Genomic DNA, 13,188 nt, shown 5'->3' with positions numbered 1-13,188 from the left:
TTGTAAATAAATGTGGCTTAACTAATTTCTTAACAATGCACAGACACAAGAACAAGTTTGTTTTTATCCAACCTTTGTGATCTATCTCCTTTCTGTTAGAACACAGCCTCCCTATCTCCGAGGCAGCACAACAAACACATTAACACAAGTGATTCCTAAACGTCCTCAACTTCAATGGGTCTCTGTGTGATGTGCCAGGAACTGATTTATTAGGGCACTCTTGAAGCCTAATGAAGTTCCAAATGCTAGTCTCCCTCGTTGGACGATGACACTTACTTCACTGCTAGTAATCTGTCAGAAGCACTTGTTAATCATGTCTTTGTACATCTGACAAGGTAAAAATCATTGATCTGCTTAGGAAATAGCATGCTGAGTACACAATAAATTATATTTGTTCTTCTGTTAGTTACATTCTGATCACTCAGGGCCTCATTTATGAGAAATGACGCATCGCTGCGTGAAAACAGCGATGCGTCACTTCGCAGTGCGCTCTCCTTTCAACATGATTGATGCGACATATTTATAAAATGACGCATCATGTCTCAAGGAGTTACAGATACGTCAGTATTTCTGACATATCTGTAGGCGCAAAAGTGACGCATTGCTGGAGTGTGTCACAAAAGTGACGCAACTCCAGCAATGTGTACTTTCACATGGGCAAGTCCCATGTTGTTAGTGCCTGCGTCAGTCTTATTCCTGCCATGAAGCAGGCGTAAGACTTTGACTCATTAGCGGCCAAGAAATGGCGCAGTGAAATCTTATAGATTTCACTGCGTCACTTCCATGACCCTTTCTTGCGTCAAAACGCCCCCCTTGCATACATACCTGGCGCAGGTATAATGTGGCGCAGGGTTTTACAAATTGACGCATCTACCTAGATGCGTCACTTTGTAAATATGGTGCAACAAGGCGCATTATTTACGCCACTGGTGCGTCACAAAAAGTGACGCACCAGCAGCGTAAAAGTGACGCACAGCCTCATAAATGAGGCCCTCAGTATTTAAGACCAGCGGTCTGTGAGTGAAATATCGCGACAGCAGACTGTGAATGAAGATAATATTTTAGAACAATTTTGCATTTATCCAGACATGAAGTCATGGATAGAGGGAAGCAGCTTTGGTGAAAGTCATCAGCTAAGGAATGGTAATCCAACCTCACTAAACTAACAATGTCATAGAAGTGTAGTCAATACTAAACAAGCATTCGCAAATACAAAAGGTCTTGCCTTTGTGAGAGGTTACATTTGTGTTCTCTCTATCCTACAGAAGTTGTGTGGCTAGTATGTGTAGATTGTTTGTGTTAATAAAATAATGTTTAATGTTTTGCTGATTACTTGATGTATTTTGCATGTTGTGCGTGCCTCAATAGACCCATTGGCCTTTCAAATGTTTTTTGTTTAAGTTAGTTATCTGAAGCATTAATGCCCTGCACTACCTCAATGCCATTAGAAACCATTACTATAGCCTTATAGCCCGCCGTAGAGGGCTATACCGGCTATTAAAGGCCCTCTCCAGCGTTAAAGGCCCCGAGCCGAAGGCGAGGGCCTTTAACAAGGGAGAGGGACTTTAATAGCAGTATAGCCCATCTACGAAGGGCTATAAGGCTATTAGAACATTCTGTCACTAGAGGACAGAATGTTCTAACAAAAAAAAACAAAGCCTTTTGGGAGTGTGAGGGTATTGGAATCCCCTCAGGTTCCCTGAAGCCTTTGTTCACAGCCAGAGCTGTGAACAAAGAAACATTGAAATGTTGGAGCTCCAGGCTTATACCAGCCATTATAAGCCCAGAGCACTCCAATGTTTTCAATGGAGCTCCCAACATTCCAATGTTCTAATGCAGATTACATAAACTCCCTTTGACGTGTTCAGTGAGCTATAGTACATACTTTTGTTGTAGCACAGCACACAGGCTTGGTTCTTTCAGTAGGAGAGGGGTTCGATTGTAGCATCCATTCAGTACAGATATTGTATGAATAAGGTATTTATATCTAAACCTTATTGAAAGGCAGCGGAGCGCTATATATTGCATAGGTAGAGCCATCACAACATATGATAGAGGTGGTAGTTGGGTTCTGGAGTATTGCAGATGCAGTTTGACGTAAAAGTGTGAATCAATGTCCGTAAATCAATCACCTCTTGCAGCATCGTCTCTGTGCCACCCGTCAGCGAACTTGAGTCACGTGGCGCAGCGCCAAGAAGATGAAGGAGACTGCTCGCACGACTGCTTTCCTTGCGCCTGATGTTAACTTTTGGAACCCGAGAGGGAGCTGCAAGAATGTGCATTAACAGTTCCTTTTATAAGAGACATAGCTTTAAAGTTTTGGGTTTGCATACATGGTTTCAATAATTCTTGTTGATGCATTGTGCCTCTGTGTGATGATTGGCGGTCCCACATGTATGTTTAGCTCTCCATTGGAAGCAATTGTTACAAGGGGCCATTGGAAGCAGTTGTAACAAGGGGCCATTGGAAGCAGTTGTAACAAGGGGCCATTGGAAGCAGTTGTAACAAGGGGCCATTGGAAGCAGTTGTTACAAGGGGCCAGAAAGCTTAAGCAAAAAAAATAGCGATTCCTAAACATTCCTTTAATTGTGACTCGCAAATTGCGATGAATGCCTTCCCATTCATTCCTATGGGGAGGGGAGGAGACGGAAGGAATGGTCGACGACGGAGGGGGCAAGCAACGATGAGAGAGGTGGTGGGTGGATGGAACAGCTGCCTCGGAAAACTGCAAATGCGACCAGATAAGGACAACATTTTCAGGGCTGTTTACTGAAACAGTGCTAGGTGCATCAACACTACAAAGAAACAAAAAGGAACCATCCCAAAACAAAGGCTAACCCCCCCCCCCCCCCCCCCAAAAAAAAAAACAGTGTGCGTACACAAACTGATTTAGATAAAAGTTACCAGTTTGTTTTATATAATACAGAGCTGTAACGTTTTGGGTTTCCGTATATGGTTGCGATAATTATTGTAAATGAATTGTACCTCTGTGTTATGATTGGTGGGACTCAGAGGGGAGGAGATGGAGGGAGTGGCCGACGATTGAGGGGGTAAGCAGCAACAAGAGGCGGGTGGACGCAACAGGACCCCTCGAAATTAGCAAATGCGATAAGATAAGGACAAGATTTACAGGGCTGTTTATAGAAAGAGCGCTAGGAGCATCAGCACTACTAAGAAACAAAAGGGAACCTTACCAAAACGCGGGCTGAAAGGTGCCAAAAATATTGTGCACATACACATTTGCAGCCCACGTAGAAAGATGAAAAAGCCTCCCTTTCCAGCACAAAAACAATCCAGGATGCAACGCAGGCACCCTTGCACCATGGTGCAGGGGTGCCTGCGTCGGTGCTATGCTGCACTATGTGTGCCATTACAGGGAGAGAGCAGGTATGCACCATATCTTAGTCGATATGGCGTATTCCTGCCCTCTCCATGTGACCGGGCACAGTGCAGCGAGTTGTCTTGCCGCATTGTGCTGTGTCACATCGCTGTAAAGCTGGCCCTTTGTGTCTCTTTATCTGGCCCCTGTAGGTTATTCTTTACCTCTGATTCCGTATTTCATCATTGTATTCCTTTCTTTCCCTTCCTCTACTTTGTCATTGTCCGCCCTTCTGTCTCTTCCTTTGGGTAGAAGTATGATTATGAAAAATACGTCCTGGTCCCCAAATATGAGTGCTGGTGCACAAAGTAAGCTCTGGTAAGAATCAATATCCTAGCAGCTTGAACAACACACCAACGGGATATGGAGTTTCTCAATAGAAATGCTTGAAAAGATATGCATAGAGTCACCAAAGTAAATCTAGGTGCTGGGTTTCCTGGATAACTAACCACGATAGAGAGAAGAGTTTATCAGTTGTACAACTGTCTTACGCGAGATGTAGACCCCTGATTCCTGGAGGTGAGGTTTTCACCTGATTTACGTGCCTTGTCTACTTTCATTTGGGAGTCAGAGATGCCAAGAAGCCTGGGATGCTGCTATCCCTGGGGTCAAGGGCTAGGGGGGGCCGGGATGATTGCTAAGGCAGGTATGGTACAGTGACTTTATTCTCCTTAACACAGTTTTGTGCCTGGGCTTAACATTAGAGTACACAAAAAAATGATAGAAAGAATGCTTCAATTAATCTCAGATGCTGGCAATTACTCTGGGCTTCATTTCAGTTCATCACTCTGTTGCCCATCATGTTACCTTTGGAACCAGTGATATGCAAATAAGTCTTGATCCTGCTCCAAAAAGAAGAGTCCAGTTTAAACTGACAGCCATGTTCCTTATGAATAGGAGCACAAGCATCCCAAGACCAGTTTTGACTTATTTTGGCTGCTTAAAGTGATTAGCTTCATACATGATGCTTTGCATCAAACTCATAGTTGGTTTTCACTAGGATATTATGCATGTACATTCATATGGTATGTTAGAACTGGGGATTTCTGGTTGGCTAAGGCTTGCGCCAAAGCGAGGCAGAAACCACCACTCTAGTCAGGGCAAGGGAGTCACACACCAAGATAACCCCTGCTCACCCCCTTGGTAGCTTGACACGAGCAGTCAGGCTTATCCCGGAGGCGATGTGTGAAGCGTTTGCGCACGCACCCAGCAAAACCCAAGGCCCACCACAAAGGAAACTCCACACAAGGTTATATATAAAAATAGCCATTGTATTATACCAAACTCATTAGATAATAAACACACAATTTACACTGTGCCACTGGCACGGGCGGAATTTACAAGGGATAATATGCACAGAACAGGGCCACATGGACCACTGTCGGGAATAATCACTTGGTAGAACTAGCACTTTATAGGAATAGCACTTAGAACATAGAATAATTTTAGCACCAAATAGCAAATGTAGCACACAACCAGTAACCACTGGTAAAAGGTAAGTACACCCTACGCAATCCTAAACACTTTAGGCATATATTACGCAGGGAACCATGAACCATGAACTCACTAGAATAACCTATACTAGGAAACACAACCTCCTAAGCATAAAAATAAATTTAGGGGTATAGGCAAGAAGCATTGCATATTATGCATAAATCACATTAGGCAAGTAATCACATTTGCGCAAAAATCACATAACTGACCCCAGGCCAACTTGGCCTCTCAGGGGCTCACAGGCCCATTGTCCAGAATGTCTGGGCTGGCTGTGCAGGCAGCCAAAGAAGAATGCGCAACAGGCTTAAACGATGCAGCTGCCCACTAAGTGCTGGGCAGCTGGGGAACTGAGCCTGGCACCAGCGTGCCTCCTGGCTCACCTCGGGGCTCTCAAATAAACAATAGTTCCCCCAAACATTGGAGCCTTGTGGGCTCTGAATGAAAAAGGCTGCCACACTGTGGGAGCGGCCAGCTGTTAACCCGGGACCGCTCTACCCTCTGAAATGCCCCAGGGAGCCTCTTGGGCTCTAAAACAAATAGGTGGCCAAACAACGGCGGAGCTTCTCGGGCTCGGACTACAAACAATGCCCCAACTACCGTTGGAGCGGCCTCTATGCCAGAAGAAAATGCCCACCCACTGGTGGAGCCTCTCGGGCTCTAAATCGAAGGTTGCCCGCAAGGGTTTAGAGCTACGGGGCTCTTGACACCCAGAGAACACTGGGCCTCTCTCCGGCCCTCCAAACCTGCCTGGAGCTATCCCCAGCCCGTCAACACTCACCGGGCTGCTCCTTGGACCCGGTGCCGTCTCCTACCTGCGACGGTGCGGCGGGGCTGCATGCGGGGTTTGGGAGAGCCTCGCAGACTCCGTGGGGGCTCTCCAATCTCTCTGCTTCCGCCGCTGGTCCCACGGGCTCTCCCTCACTCATGGGAGCCCCGGGGAGAGATGCTGACTTCTTGCCGGCGGGCAGGAGCGCGGGGTAGGCTTCCGTCTGCTTCCTGCTGTTTCTCCAGCGCTTCCGGGTCAGGTCCCGCCCCCATCACTGCGAGGGTTGCATGACTTCCTGGGGGCCGCGGCGATCATTTTCTGCTGTCCCGGGCTGCGGCAGTGATGCAGATGAGGGGTAGGCTCCCTCTTTAATTTCAATATAAAGCAGGGTGGGCACCTGCTAGGCCATGAATCCGCGCCACGTCCCTGGTGGGGTGGGCACCCGTTAGGGGCTTTGAAAATAGGCAGATATTCGGGATTGGCACCTGCGAGGTGTAAGAGGAGGGGGGGAATCCCTATGCCCTAGATTCCCTCTTGAGGAAAGGCAGCTCAGCACTGCAAAGCCCCCTCACGCTCTACTTCTTCTGGGGGGCCAGAAATACAGGGCTCCTGGAAGTAGAAACAAAGCGCTTCCCAGGCGCTTTAGCAAACAAAGTTCCAAGTCCAGGCAAAGTTCAGCAAAAGTCTGGTAGGAGGTGGGGGGGCAAAGGCTGGGCCCAGGGGCCAGCTCACAGGGTCCTCCAGGCAGGGAGGCAGTCACCTGTGGCGGTCCTCCTGTCTCCCAGCAGGAGCAGCAGGCCCCCCTCAAGTTAGGATCAGGAAAAGAACCCTTTCATGGGGTCACAGCCACTCTTTTATACACATATTCCTTTGTCTCTGGCTGCAGGGTGGGGGGAAAATCAGATGCAGCTAGTTCTGGAGCACTCTGTTGTGCTCAGCCCCTCTCCCCATTCACAGTACAGGCTAGGGACATCAGTCACACCACAGGGGGCAGAGCCAGCATTGTGTAGGGAAAGCCCAGCCCTATTCAGGTCCCAGGTGCACTCCTCCCACCCATCTGGATGTAAATCTCCCTATTCACCACCGGGGCAGACCCATCCTGACTCCTGGAGCCAGGCACACCAGCCAGCTCCAGCCAATCACAAGCCAGACAGTCAATTCACCTTTATTACACAGACATGCCAACTTCTAGAAGTGGCACTTCCACACCAGAGACATTAAATCCACGCACATCATCGCGCAGCATTTAATCACACGAGTCCGCACATACCAAACTCGAGCCTGCACTCCCCACACATCAGGAACTACCATGGGCATACACATTCCCCATGTATTCCTGTGGGAGGGCAGGCCAATCTCGCCACATGCACTCAGAGTGCGCACGCACTTTACACTGGGACACCGTGGTCAAGTGTGCAGGATCCCAAAAAAAACAACACCAAGTCACATATAATAGCAAAAAGTTTAGGTGTGAACCTGCCAAAAGGGCCAAGTCCAAGATGGTACATAACCAAAATGTAAACTGATGTGTTGCTTTGTTTGTATCTCTGATGAATAATTTGTTTACAATGTAATTCTCTTCACATTATAATAAACAAGATCCCTGAGGAAAGCCTGTATGTTTTCTGTAGATTTTCTTAGCTCTCATTGAGTTGTAGGCTGACCATAAATATGACACTTTCTGTGGGTAATAACTTTGTAGCCATTCAACAAATCTGCATAAAACCTCTCAAAAAAAGCACAAACACGTTGGGGTGTTCATTGGAAATATCATGCAGATCTGTTAAGGCCAACTAATTATAGAGCATCCAAAAAGTGACATTTCACATTTTGACCCCCATGAAATTTTTTACTCCTTGAGACAGAAAGAAGTGGAACAGAATTACAACAAACCTGAAATGGTATCAGCATTTTACTCAGGGAAAAGTTAGGCCCGAACGACCAGAACAAACTCCATCTGAATGGAAGTACAAGCAAAACGAGACCGATTTCCGCCTATTTGGGCCTTTTCAGTCAAGTGTGGCTAAAGGAAGTGACTGCTGGGTTCGGTGTAAATCCATGCAGGCGTTTTTGAGAAATTTGCATTTAAATGTGTCCCAGACTGGCCATTATGTGATTACTTACCAGGCTGTTATTCTGTGGAGTTTAACCATTCTCACTTACTACCGCACCTCTCTCGCCCAATCAACTTATCTGACTCCCTCTTTTGTACTCTCTCATCCATTCATTCACAGACTCCCTACCTTTTCTCACCTGCAATACCTTTCTCCATCAACAACGATCTCATACACTTCTCCCTTCCTCGCATTCCTTTCTACTCATTCTACACACTCACCCTCATACTCGCTCAATTTAACTCAGTGACTTCTTTAGCGTTTCGTCATTCTCTTGCACTCACTCTTTACACACTCCCTGTCTAATTTATCCACTCTCTCATTCTCTCTGTCTCCCTCACACATGCACTCATACTATCCTTCATATTCACTCACTCTCTCAGTCACAGTCTCTGTAACAGTTGTATTCATCCACTTATTCGTTCTCACTAACTACCTAATTTTCAATCACTTAACCTTTCATGCACTATCTGCCTTACTTTTTGATACTCTTTCACTCCCTCTACCTCTGACTCTCTGTCTTTCTTACTTTCAAACTAAACATTTTAATCCCTTTTACTGATGTCCTCTCTTTAATATGCTCTCACTCACTCTCCTATAAAACAAACAACATATATTTTTATCATTTTAAATCATTATAGCGGCTATTAAAAATAACAATTTTTTTGTTTTTTATTGACTTGTAGTTTTTTTTTATTTGGGGAAACAAAAATCCTAGGCCAGAAGTAGGTAAATACCATTTACCGGTTCTAAAATACCGATTTTTACCGATTCGGTATTTTAGAATGGGTAAATGGTATGTAGGTATTAATTCGGTCATTTTTACCGAATCTGTAAAATTCGGTAAATACCGATTCGGTATTTACCGAATCGGTATTCCCCATTCATTCCTATGGGCCTCTAGGCCCATAGGAATGAATGGGGAATACCGATTCGGTAAATACCGATTCGGTTAATACCGAATCGGTAAGGGGGGAAGATCTACAAGGGTGGCAGGGTGTCACATTGACACCCTGTTGCACCCCTGAATAGTGCATGGGTATGTATGTCTGCCACATGGCATGGCACTGTTAAAAAGCACAAAATTGTTTTTTTAACAGTTTTTCTTATTTACCACCAACTTGTAGTTGGTGGTAAATAACGAATCCTTACAGGTGAAAAGAACTCACTTGAGTGCTTCCCACATTTCAGATTCGGTAATTTACCGAATCAGTATTTAAGAATCTGAAATGTAGCCACCTATATCCCAAATGCGTAATACCGGTCGGTAACGGTCGAAATTCGGTAATTTCGGCCGTTACCGGCCGGTATTAGGATTCCTACATCTGGCCCCTAGTTTCGTAACTAAGATATTTCACAGAAAATTCACAAAAATGAATATAGAACTCATCTGGTGTTCTTTAATTTACTATGTTCAAAGAAGGAGGGAGTGAGAAGTGATACAGGGTTTGCTCATCTTTCCGAACATCTATACAAAAACAACAGGAGGGAAGCTCTACCATGCTTAGTCTCATAGTGGCAAAAGTAGACTCATTTTTGGCGACAGTGTCAGAAAGTTTCCTATAATGCGCACAAAGCAGACTGACTTACATACCAATGGCAACAATATTCTGTTCTAGGGCTGTGCTAGATTCCAGGGTGGCCTGCAGTATGGCATCAGGTCTACCCTGGGTGAGGGGCAGTGATAGTTCAGCCAGCAAAACAGTCACACTGATTCGTTCAGGGAACTGACCTTTGCTCTCCCTCCATGTATGGCCTTGTGTGTGACTTGGCTCATGATGTGCAGATCCACTGGCTGAGTGGACAAACTCTCGGCATCAAAGGAGATCAAAATCAGGACTCTGGGGCAAGTCAGGGGTGTCTCTGAGTCAAAATGTTCATGAACGTCTGGAGGTCAATCTCGACCATCCATGGGACTAGGCATTAGAGAGTTGATATGTAACTCAAGGGGGTTCCCCCGGGCCGCCAACCCCCAGGTCCTGTATGCGTTTGAGTCCATTCTTGCGAGGAAAAGAGTTACTGAGAAAAGCAGGGCAGCAACAGTGATTCCCCAGTAGAAGCTCCCTCTTGCCTGTAGCTGTTCCTTGCTTAGATGCAGTCCAAGTGGGCCCAGACCCCATCAGTCCATGCGACGCGAATTGGAGCTCTCCAGATACAAAGGGTCACTGCACTCGTCATCTGCTCAACATCCTTCAGTGTTGACATGCCTCAGTGTGCATGATGGGGAGGTGGAAAGGGGGAAAGATGGCACCCTACACCACCAACAGCACTGCTCAGCACTGTCTCTCCAGTCGAGGGGGGCAGAGGACCTCCCTGCACATCAACGCTGAACTTTCCTGTGGGCGGCCGGTGCATTAAAAACCTACTGGTGGTCTACCATCTGCAGCAGAGGTCACCCGGTGCAGATGTCTGCCAGCTCCTCGCTCCCTCCACAGCACTGCGTCTGCATCCAACTGTACACTACCCTTTCCGCTGCAGGCGCTGGTGGCCTCTCTGGGAGTCAGGCTTGGGTCATGCTCCCTGTGAGGTAAAGCATTGTTTTTAAGGGGTTCATCCATGCAACAAAAGTTTATCACACACTAGAATCTTAATATAGACATGCTCAAGGGGCCAAGATGGAACAAGGATGTGTCTGGTGGGGGCGTGGCCAACAGCATGGCCGGTTTGGACGTGCTACGACTGAGCTCCCTCCGAGCTGCCTCAAGATCCGACACCATACCACACTGTATCGTCCCCAAAACGGAGGCGGGGAAGCCGCAGAGGACCTACATCAGCTGAGGGCGAGAGACGTGCACCATACTGCGCCCGGAACGAAGAAATCTTTCCGAAATAGTCCGCTCGTGAGACGGACTACACCAAGATGGCGGCCGCCAGAGCGCGAGCGAGCCGAGCGGAGTGACAGCTGGAGCTTGGCCCCGCGGCTCGGACCTGCAGAAGGTAGGCGGCGATACTGCGAGCCTTATCCACCCCGGACTGGCGCCTGCATCGGCCTCGCATTCCCGGCGGAGAGCAGTCACCGCAATGCAACCTGCACCAAGATGGCGCCCGACCTAGTGTGGGACCGCCGGAGGCCCTGAGACCCGCGATCCGGTCCCCGAAATTACAGGCACCGGGAATTGAGCGCCCCAATGGATAGGGCGCGACGGACATCTGAGGGACGCGTTGTGAGCCGCCCCTTCATTGCCGGCGGGAATACCCGGGGAACGGAGGACTGGCCCCGCCCACTGCCTTAAGACCCGGCTCCCTTAGACAGCGGAGTGCGGTCGAGCCCTACCGAGGTCTGACACCCTGTGGAGCGGCAGGGTGAGTGCACAGGCGCGACGCTCACCTGGACACGGTGAGAGAGACCAGTGGGGCCCGGGACCCTCACAAACTATGGGGCAATCGGACGGGCATACCCCCGTGATACGGAGGCAGAGGAAGCTGCGGGGGACGTGAAATTCGACACAGAGGCATCAGGGGGTAAACGACCCAATACTCTGCTAAGGCGCAGGTACTTGTGGCCCTAGTGCCAACCGGACTACCCTGGGACTGCGGTGGCGCCCTCTGCGGGGAGAGGCAGGGCTGACTTACACCCGTTGAGTGGCGCAGAGGGCGCCTAGACGCCCTTGGCGGGCGGAGTGAAGTGACACGCCGAGGCCCCCCGGTACAGATTGGGAGGAGACGTGAGAGTGGGGAGGCGAACCCCACAAGCCCATGCGGACGGGGATTTGAGAACTACTCCTGAGGGGATCTGAGCCTCCGCCAGCCTGAGAAGCCTGGGAGCAACTTCGGACCATATCCTACCTTCACCTGGGAAAAGGACGGGCTGGGCCACTGCCATTCATCATGGGCAAGAGGGAGACACTACCGAAAGGGCCCAAGCAAGGCCTGATGGACAACTTCGCTGCACCGCGCCAGGTGGTGAATGGACTCCCGGCGACCCCTGGCCCACGCTCTGACACCGACCTGCTTATGGAGGCCATCCAGGCGTCGCGAACCGACATACAGGAGTCCAGGGCGGCATTGGAGACCAAGATTGGCGAGGTGGGCTCGGAAGTGACGCTCCTGCGACAGGATTTTCGGACAGGGTTACCAACGCGGAGACACGGATGGGTGAGGCGGAAGCCTCTATCACAACCTTGCAAAGAGACATGGCGGAACTCCAGGCCTCTCATCGCCAACTCCTCTGGAAAGTGGATGACGCCGAAAACAGGGCCCGTCGCAACAACCTGCGCTTTGTAGGATTTAGAGAAGGATGCGAGAAGTCTGACATGGTGGCCTTTCTGAAAGCATGGCTGATGGATACATTCCCGGAGGCGCAATTTTCGCCCTGTTTCATAATAGAGAGGGCACATAGGGCCCTCCTTGCCAAACCACCGACAGGGGCGAGACCACGTCCTATCATTGCACGCTTCTTGAACTTTGCCGACAGGGACTTGATTTTGAGAGAGGCGAGGAAGTTGGGAGAGATCCGGTTTGAAAATACACACATCATAATTTTCCCGGACTATAGCCAGGAGGTGCAGAAGCAGAGGCGATCCTTCGATGCGGTGAAGGCGAAACTAAGAGACCTGAAAATCGCCTACATGCTACTGTTCCCGGCGAAACTTAAGGTGCTCTTTAATGGACAGACTCTCTTCTTCACGCACCCAGAGGACGCTTGGCAATGGCTGGAGGAGCAAACGATCCTCAACAGCAGAGAGATCGCCAAACGGGATCTGCTAGACAGATCCGTGAGAAACGCCACCCACTGGGAAATTCCTAAGGCACAGAGACTGAAATCTAGAAGATCCAAGAGGCGGACCCCAGTGACACCGTACAGAGGTCAGGACGCAGGAATGGCACGAAGGGGGCGCTCGGCCTCACCAAGCGGGGCGATTGGATCAGGGTCGAGATTTGCGGTACTGCACGTCACAGCCCGCTCGGAGGGCGAGGATGAGGAGGCTCTAGACAGTCGCACTTCGGGAGGAGAAGAGGAAGAGGAAGAGAGACATTCTGATCACCCACTGGTACAAGAGATCCGTGTGCTGGAACTGGACTTGTCAGGACAACACAGCGCACCAGAATCTGAGATTCCGGACTCTAAATCATAAATGGATGTGTGCCCGGATGTGAGGCAAACTGTGCATCTCATTGCGTAGAGATGTGGATAGACCCTCTGCTACCTGATGGTTCCATGGGACTGGATTGGCAGCCGGTTGCAGGGAAGCACGCAAGTTGGCACCCCCTTATGTTTTGTTTTACACTTTTGTGGTGTGTTTGGGTGTTTGAAAGGGAGGGTTTGGTGGGTGGGCGACAGGCCTACTCCTACGGAAAGCCATGTCCTGTCTTGGGGCACATCTGGAAGGGGAGGGAGGTGGGGAGGGGGAGGGGGAAGGGGTTTCCTAGTTTGTTGGGGCAGGGGAGTGGGTGGGAAGAGTTGGCAGCAGAAGAAACACGAGCGAAGGGTCAGT

Source organism: Lissotriton helveticus, chromosome 2_2, assembly GCF_964261635.1.
Source record: "Lissotriton helveticus chromosome 2_2, aLisHel1.1, whole genome shotgun sequence".
Lineage (NCBI taxonomy): Eukaryota > Metazoa > Chordata > Amphibia > Caudata > Salamandridae > Lissotriton > Lissotriton helveticus.
This window is presented reverse-complemented; position numbering follows the sequence as displayed.